This window comes from Pteropus vampyrus, unplaced genomic scaffold (assembly GCF_000151845.1).
Source record: "Pteropus vampyrus isolate Shadow unplaced genomic scaffold, Pvam_2.0 Scaffold225, whole genome shotgun sequence".
NCBI lineage: Eukaryota > Metazoa > Chordata > Mammalia > Chiroptera > Pteropodidae > Pteropus > Pteropus vampyrus.
The window spans coordinates 1,425,622-1,434,319 of record NW_011889006.1 but is presented as its reverse complement, the minus strand read 5'-3'; positions in this window follow the sequence as shown (position 1 = coordinate 1,434,319).

Genomic DNA, 8,698 nt, shown 5'->3' with positions numbered 1-8,698 from the left:
CCCTCGGGAGTTAGTCATTTTAGATTTTTTTGGAGCCCTCCAGAACAGTGCAGCCCATGAAACAGGAGTCTTGATTTTTCTTGTAGCAAACATAACAGGATGGAAACGTTTAATGAATTGACTGTGTTTTGTTCTTACAAGTATCTGTGGCCCCATCTGCCCTGCATGGAGAGGGCTGTCTCACAGAGAGGCCATCTGGAGGGATCAAAGAGTACGAAGGTATTACCCACTGTGAGGCCATGGAAAGCCAAGAAGGTGGCCTCCTGCAGGATTTCTACCTTCTGCATTGCGGCGTTGAGTGCTATGGAGCAGTGAGGCACTTATGGCCTTACTTCTCATAAGGCCCCTGGGGACAGAGTGTGTCACTGCCCTCTGGGCGTGTTTCACAGCAGTCTTGTAGTCATATTGCTACATGGCAAAAAAATATTTTCTGTTTCGATGTTAAGAGTCGTAAAGTCTCCTAGACTTGCTTAGAAGAAAGAAGTCACCTTTTGTTTTTAGAAGAAAAAAGTTCCATGCAGAACCATTCTTCCTCTTTCTCTTTTCCTTTCTTTTCTCCATGTACAGTGCTCATTAGAGGCACCTTCTAAACCTCTTTAACCAGAAGATTAATCAGTCTTCTGGGTGCATTTCACATGTTGTACTTTACATATTTGTCATTTCCATCGCGTGTTGTATTAATGCCTTCGTTGGTCTCCCTACCTGATCTTTTTTCACAGCAGCTTAGCCCAAGCCACATTTTTGTAGTTCACAAAAAGGATTTAATAACCACAATGTGATTTTTGCCACAGCTCTGATTTTTTAATATTTCCGAAATGTTTTGTAAACCTATCCGAGTTGAGAGTAGATTTAGAATTAGAAGAAATGCCTGGAGAAATCACCACAGTGGCATGAATTTTTGCTTTAAGAGAAATGAAGTTTAGCTTTATTGACACTATACCTTCATCCTAGTCCCATCTGCATTTCAGAAAATAATCCACATTTTTATTTTTTAAAAAATGAGGACACACACTAGACAGTTAATTCATGCAGTTCTGGGGCAAGGAAATTATTTCATAGTGATTGAATAGTGCAGACGGCTCTTCTGGTTCTTATTCTTGAAGATAAAGAGGGCAAACAAGGTTCTGCAGTTCACGCCTCCCAGTTGAGGTGGCAGTCATTTCCTCAGAGCCCCACTGGGATAGGACCTCTTCCTCAAAGGGCGGGAAGGCTTCCAAGCAGTGCCTCTGTTCATCTTCGTGGCCTCAGCCTTGCTCCATCAGGGCACTCACCTCAATCGGAGTAGATGGCAAAGCACCCCAGAGTCAGTCTCTCTGCTCTAGGGTGAGCCTTGCAGCAGACCTCTCACCATCCAGAAGAGCTGTGTTTTTTTCCATGCCATTTAGGCGTCACCTAGAGCAGTGAGACATTTAAGATTTTTAGGTAAATGGTAAATTGGGAAGCATTGACTAAAATCCCTAAAAGATACTGTTGGCCTTAACATCAGGTTGACTTGAAATCACACAGGTCCTAGGGTCTTGGAGATTTTAGGCAGACACTCTTTTAGAATCCAGTAGCCTTCCACTCCTACAAGGGCAGTTCCACATTTTGACCACGTTCTTGCATTAGCTTATAACCTTTCAGGGATGTGAGAACGCTAATCAGGACATCTGAGAAAATGATACCCCTCACCTTCAGATTAATCAAATAATGTGCCCTCTTAAGTCCCCTTAAAATTTAATAAATAAAAAGAGAATCGCATTTGTTGATTTGGACAGATTCCTTGAGTTGAGGTTAGCAGTCACAGGATTTTACAGAGCCTTGCATTATGAAGCTTTCTAAGTAAAAAAGGCATGTTTCTCTCATAAAACTTTGTAGTGATAATTTGGCGACCTTGAGCTTGTCTTAGAAAATGAGACTGTCCACGCAAGTCGTGCTCAAAGGGAAGCCATACAAACTTAATTCAGCACACCAAGAGGGACTCTGCTAAAGAAGGAAGTGCTTTTGGCTAAAAAAAGTAAGATTGATATCTAAAAGGCGGAGGGTCATTGCTTCTGTGCCTCCAGCAGTCAGTTGTTTAATGAATTACTCTATGTTTCCTTTGGTTTACATTCCTAGTTCTTAACCCCGCACAGGGGCCACTAGAACACCAAAAAAGGCATTTAAAACCCTGGAGATAGGCTTTAAAAGATACAAAAACTGCAGCATTGTCATTTTCCAGGTTCATCACCATTTTGATGTGCTACCCATTCTTCTACCACCATTTCAGCCAGGCCGGATGTGAAATTTTTATTAACCATTGACTTGGGAAACATAAATTCTGCTTCTGGAACAGTTACCTACTAAATTGCTTACCATCTGCGGGTTGTGCCTTTCAGAGAACATCTCAACAGTACAGTAAAATCACTCTTCTAGGCTTGAGGTCCCCATCAGGCATTTAGATCAAAATTCTGAGTCTTTGGAACTCCTTAGGAAAAAAGCAAGATGCCTCATTCCCGATACTGGTCCTTGAGACTGTATTCCCCTCTCTGTAGTATGGGATGCAGTGGCCCACCTTCAGGAAATCATTTTTCCTATGGGATTTCCTATAAATCCCTACAGAAGTCATACTGATAGGAGCTGGTCTTTCTGAGCATTTTTGTGCTGAACTGAAATGTTAACCGAAAGCAGCAGCAGTTCCACGTAGCCTCTTTTACCTCTTTATTGTCCTTTTGGGAAAAAAATAACTTTTCAGGCTCAATTATAAATGACCAAAGATGACATCTAGTTTTGGTTACTTGATTTCAGCAGGATAATAGATGTGACTTATTCCAGAGAAGGTAGAGGCTGCTTATGAAGACACCCAGTAACCAAAACAATGGATCTGCTTCACAGAGAGCCTCTACCTGGGGCAGATCTGAAATTAGATCTTAGAGAGCTTCCCAAGTGCTAAAGGGAAGGGAGGACCTAAAGGGTCTTTGCGCAGGGAGCAGGCAGTGCTGTTCCTCCCAAGAACAGAGGAGTTCTGAAGGAAAAGACGGGCATCTAAGCTACAGCGCACAGACACAACCCTGCCCTTTCGCCACATGGCTGTGAGCATTTCTGTTCAGGATTCAAGGGGACTGTCCCTTCCAAAATCTAATTCGCTTCAGGTGTTTTGTTTAACCTTTGAGAAGCTCACCCTTTCACTTCCACCTGTTAATGGACCTACATAGATTTCTTGCTCAGGGCACAGATGCATGAGTGAGTCCAGGGCCCAGTGACATAGTGTTGCATTTAGTATTTAAACAGTTGGTCCACTCTGTTGTAAAAGAAATACAGTATGTGGTGCAGTTTTGTGAATGTCAGTTCTGTTTTTATTGTTTTGTGGTCTGAAAATATATTCAAACTGGTTAATAATCAAAAGATTGGTTAGAAAAAGTAAAATTTCAGTTAGTGCATCTAAAGAAAGATAACTACCAGTTTGCCATGTGCTTAAGGAAATCAGGAGAATTTGAGGCTGTTGGGAGCTGTTGTAAAAGTAACGAGTGTCTCCGGCCTACCAAGTGTATTATTCCTCAGAGAGAGAAAGCGGAAGCCCAGTAGTAGCCTTTTCATACTTGCCAGCCCAGCCTTTATTTCAAGGACCTTGTCTCCCATCCAATCCAGTAACGTTAGTAAGGGATGGGCTCTGAAGAGTCAGCAAAGCCCCAGCCTTGTTTGTTCAGCTGCAGAGTGTGGTCTCCAAATGGCATAAGGTTTAAGGTGTTTCCTCCCTATGACCACCTCCACTCCACTCGTCTACCACTGGCAGCCGAAAGGTTAAAATCATTCCAGTTCTACAGCAGATAAACTAGATGTGCTTCCTCCCCGGTCACAAGTGTATTGCCCAGATGTAGTCTACCTTTGGCCAAGTCCAACAGATATTTCCAGGGAACCACTTGGATTGAGGGAAAGTAGCCAAGATGTATTGAGTTTAACTTCTTCCAAAAGACAGAAGTTCTTCCTTCTTAGTGCTCATACATTTTAGCTGAGGCTTAAGTGGCCAAGTCTAGTAATGTCTTCAGATCTGAGACAGAGAGCCAGGGGCCCACTCACCCAAGGATCCCTTGGGGATCACACAGGCTCAAGCTAGACTTCTGTTCTCACCAGAACTCTGCTGCTGTCCTCTTACATCAGGATCACTCAGAAAAGCAAACAACTTAGCCTTCCCATCATAGGTCACCTAGCTCCTTGACCATTCTATGGAGTGAGTGTATGTATCACCTGCTTAGACAATGTGTTTCATATTTGTAGGAAGTGTAGAAAGTAGAACAACCAATAGGCTGAGTACTCACATCCTTGGAGAGATTGGCAGAAATAACCCTGAATGAACTCAACAAAACTGGGAGCCCGAGGAACAGCACTTATATGGGAAGAGGGGTTGGTTATGGTCATTTAACCTCTTGGGACCTGGTGCTGCGTTATGAAATGGGTTTGGAATGGTATTGCCTTTACCCCAATCCAAATGCACTCCAGGACTTAAGTTCCACCCTATGGGTACATGGCCTTGTTTTCCTTTTTTTGTTTGTTTCCCTCCAAAATAGCCTTGCTTGGTATTGCATGGAAAATCAAGTTGACCTTCCTACCCACTTGGGCCACCTGCCCAAGCCTGGCCTCTTCCCCAGTATCTTCACAGCACTCCCAAGGAAGAGCTTCTCAGTGCTTCGTAGGCACTGAGAGGAGTGGAACTTAGTCCAGAGAAAGCAGAAGGAAACTGAGTTTTCACGTTTCCTTTTCTCAAGAAGGATGTTCAGGCTTCCTTCACACTTCTCTTTCCCATGAGTACAGTTGGATTGAAGAGGAGGGCTGAAAAGAAAGGGGAACGGGGTCCAACTCTAGTTTTGGGCCCGAGACAGGTGCATAGCAGATATGAGTTCCACTTTCCCCTTTTAATAGCAGGCCAGCCATATGTAACCATTCCCAGTTTTTACTAAAGCATCTGCTTACGTGGTGCCAGCAACAGAGGACAGACAGACCCCTCCCCCATGGTTTAGGTAGAGCTTTGGTACTACCCCTGAAATTCTACCACTCCCACATCCCACTTCTTTTTGTACAAACAAATGCTTAAACCTGTGAGCATGCTATTCCATTCTTTGTGTTAGTTTCCCTCCATTTGAGCTGTGTGGGAGGGAAGGGCTTTGGGATTGTAGGTTGTAATCTTGTGCCAACCAATAAAACCAGTATTTCACACACATTCCTGCTTAGTGTCTGGTCTCTTCTTTCTAGAGGTTTTCCTTGGGTCTTCTGCATCAGACTCGATTTTACCCCCACTCTCTGCTGGGTTCTTGGGAGTTGCTCCAGAAGTCATAGGTGGTCCCATGGAGATTTGCTGTTCAGGGAGTTCGAGTAAGGGGTAAATTAGAGAAGCCTGTAGCAGGCAGTGAAGTGTGAATCAGTGTTATGTTTTCTCTTGCCATCACTGCTACAAGGTTCCCAGGAAGATCCCTGGGCAGACTGTTAGTGCCCGGTGCTAAGGAGAGGGCCTGCCCTCAGCCAGGGAAGCTTTCCTAGGAGCCCAAAGGAGCATGAGGGGACAGAGGTGAGCCACATCCAAGATAACAACGGAGCACAGCAAGAAGTTGCTTTCCTGTGTGGAAGCAGAAGGTGGGCATGGCGGAGTCAAGAGGGCTAGAGGGGTATTTTGGAGATGAATAGTAGTAGAACTTGCAAGCAGAGGAGAACAGGCAGGGCATCATCAGTGAGAGAGCAACATTAAGTGAGCTGTATTCCCCAGGCCCAAAGATGAAGAGCATTTTGAGCTATAATGAAAAGTAAAGCATGATGAGGTTAAATTATGGAAGACCACAAAATTTAGGCCAAGGAGTTTGGCTTCACACATGTGAAGCATTCTTGAATAAGGCAGTCATATAATATCAGCCATATTTGAGGAAGAGGTGGACTCAGTGGGTGGACCTGAGAATGAAGAGGGGGAGATAAAAGTAAGAATAAGCAGCATATCACAATCAGATAAATGTGTTCGTCCACTGAGGCAGGCTGGCCTCTTGGGGGCTCTGTTGGCATGGCCAAGTTTTGTAAGCCAAGAAACCTGATATAGTCAGTGTACTCAGAACGTCACTACTAGGACGAGACTCGCGTGACCCTAACTCCAACTGAGAAGTGTGTGCCTGGTTGACAGCTCGTTTATGTGATGATGAATGTCAAACCAGATTACTTGGTTAGTGAACCAGCTGTCTGAGTAGTCAAAAATAGGCAGAAAGTTGGTTACTGAACAATAATAGCCTGATGACTTCATTCCACTGCAGGGCAAATTCCCTATCAACTGGTCAGGATACTCTTTTCCCATAAAATTCTAATTCTGCTGACCTCCTTTGTCCATATTATGATGATTACCCCTTCTTCTATCAAAAGATTCTTTGGCCAGATTTAGTGTGTATAATGAGGTTATGAGCTTATGAATGCGAATGCAACTGATATACTTAGGAAGCCAACAAATAGCCGCCTGTACCGGGACCTAGGGTTCTGGAAACTACATTCACCCATGTCAGATAATGATGGGCCATTCTGCAGGTGGCCCATCAGAGGGAAGAGGGGAGAGGGATTGAGAGAAGCTGAGCATAGTGTCCAAAGGACACTAACGCAGTTCTAACATTGCTGGGACCAGCAATTGCATTGCACTTTCTATGCCCTTTGTTTTGCTGGGTGGCAACTCTGACCATCCAAGCCAGATGTGAGATTCCTGCTCATCCCCCAGTCAGTCTGTCACCCATCCTTTCCAGAGACTCGATAATCATGCCCAAGAAAGCTTGGTGTTATAAACCATGGACTTGTTTGCTTTCTGGTTTCAGACACACTTGAGGTGTGAAAGGTTTATTTTATCTCCTTGAACTTGTGACACCCAGCTAACCTCTAAAGATGCAGCCATGAGGCTCCATGTTCAATGTCCTGAATACCAGCAATGAGCTAAACCCAGGACACTCAGTCCTCACAGTGGCACCTGCTGGGATGACACATAGCATGAAAAGGGAGAGATGACAGCCTGGGGAGGTAAGCCATTGGAAGTGGAGTGAGAGGATGATGGAGAGAGCTGAGGCAGGAGGACGATGGAAGGGTGAGATGGAGTACAAGATTCAGAAAAAGGAGGAGGAACAATCATTCATCAAAAGGCTGCTTGCTATAATGGAAGCTGTGAACATTGGAATTAGACCAGGATTCAGGTCTCAGCTCAGTTGTCAGTAAGCTCTGTGATCTTAGACAAGTCATCATCCCTGTTCCTTCCTATTCAGTGGGAGAGAAGTCTACTTTGGGATTGTGAGTATTCATTCAGTAAAGGAGGGTATGGGATAGCAGAGTCGGTGTGTGATCATTAAATGGTGGCTGAGAGTGAACATCTGTTTGGGAAATGCTAAGGGCTATGCTAAGTTCACTAAGACAAGTCACAACAGACACAAACGATCACAATGCAAAGTGACAAATGTAATCAACTGAGGGACCATCAGGATTCATGAACGATGAAGGAATTCTCAGCCAAGGAGACAGCGTGTGCAAGGTCAAGGTGCTGCAATTGGGTAACAGTGAGTTTGCTGGGGCTGGAACGTGACAGTGATAGTGAGCAGGGAGATGGGAGAGGCAGGAGGTGTCACAGGAAAGATCAGCTGGGGTCCAGTGGCTTGGCGGGCTATTTGAACTTTACTCCGCATGACTGGGAAGCCAAAAAGGTTTTAAAACAGAGCAGTGACTGAATCTGGGCATTTGGGGAAGATGATACTACTGCCTACTGAGTGCTTTTTGTGTTCTAGGCCTTTAATGCCAGAAAGTGCGTCCACTGCTTTACATTCGGTCTTTGGAGTTCTGTAAAACATAGGACCTGGGGTCATCACCATTGTGTGGTAAAGGAAATGGAGGCTTAGGAAAGCGAACTACTTTTTAAAGGAATTGGGCAAACTAATTTTTAAAACCATACGGTAAAGTGCCAAAGATGTCTAAGACAATTTTGAAAAACTACAAGGGAAAACACGACTAAAAGGGAAGTCCCGTGTTCTATCAGTATCAAGACTTAATATAAAGATACAGTAACTAAAACAACTTGATAAATGAGAATAACTAGATAGAGAAATAAATTAAGAAATAGAACAGAGGAGACCAAGAACCAGACCTACGCATATGTGGGAATATGGTAAGAGACAGAGGAAACATGCACCTGAATGCAGAAAGGATGGGTTATTCAATAAATAGTAGAGAAACAAATGACTACCGAATGGAAAAAATAAAATTAGATTCCTACCTCACACCATAAATGAAAATAAATTCACAAGTGTGTAAAATGAGTCATAAAACTTTTAGAAGAAAACATAGAAGTTAAGTAATATATCCTAGGTCACAAAGGTTATAAACAAAAACTATAGTCAAACCTGAGAGGTCTGATACCAGACCTCTTGCCCACTCAGTAGTGCTGTCTCTTGGTCACTTTAGAGTGTAAGGTGAACCAGAGCAAGTGGAAATTGAAGGTAGGAAGGTGGTGAATGAAGGCTGAATTTGCATCTGGTCCCCAAACACCTCCCATGAAGGGTTGCTGGGGAGGCAGAGGGAGGGACTTATTATATCACCATAACTCAGTCAACAGGTTGGGCACTGATGACGTACCAAGACACTACCAGGTGTGTGTGTGAGAGATACCAGCAGGACCTCAACAAACATTTACTGAGGGTATATGGATGGTCATGGCACTTGGATAGGTGTGAAGAGGATAAAAATAAGGCAA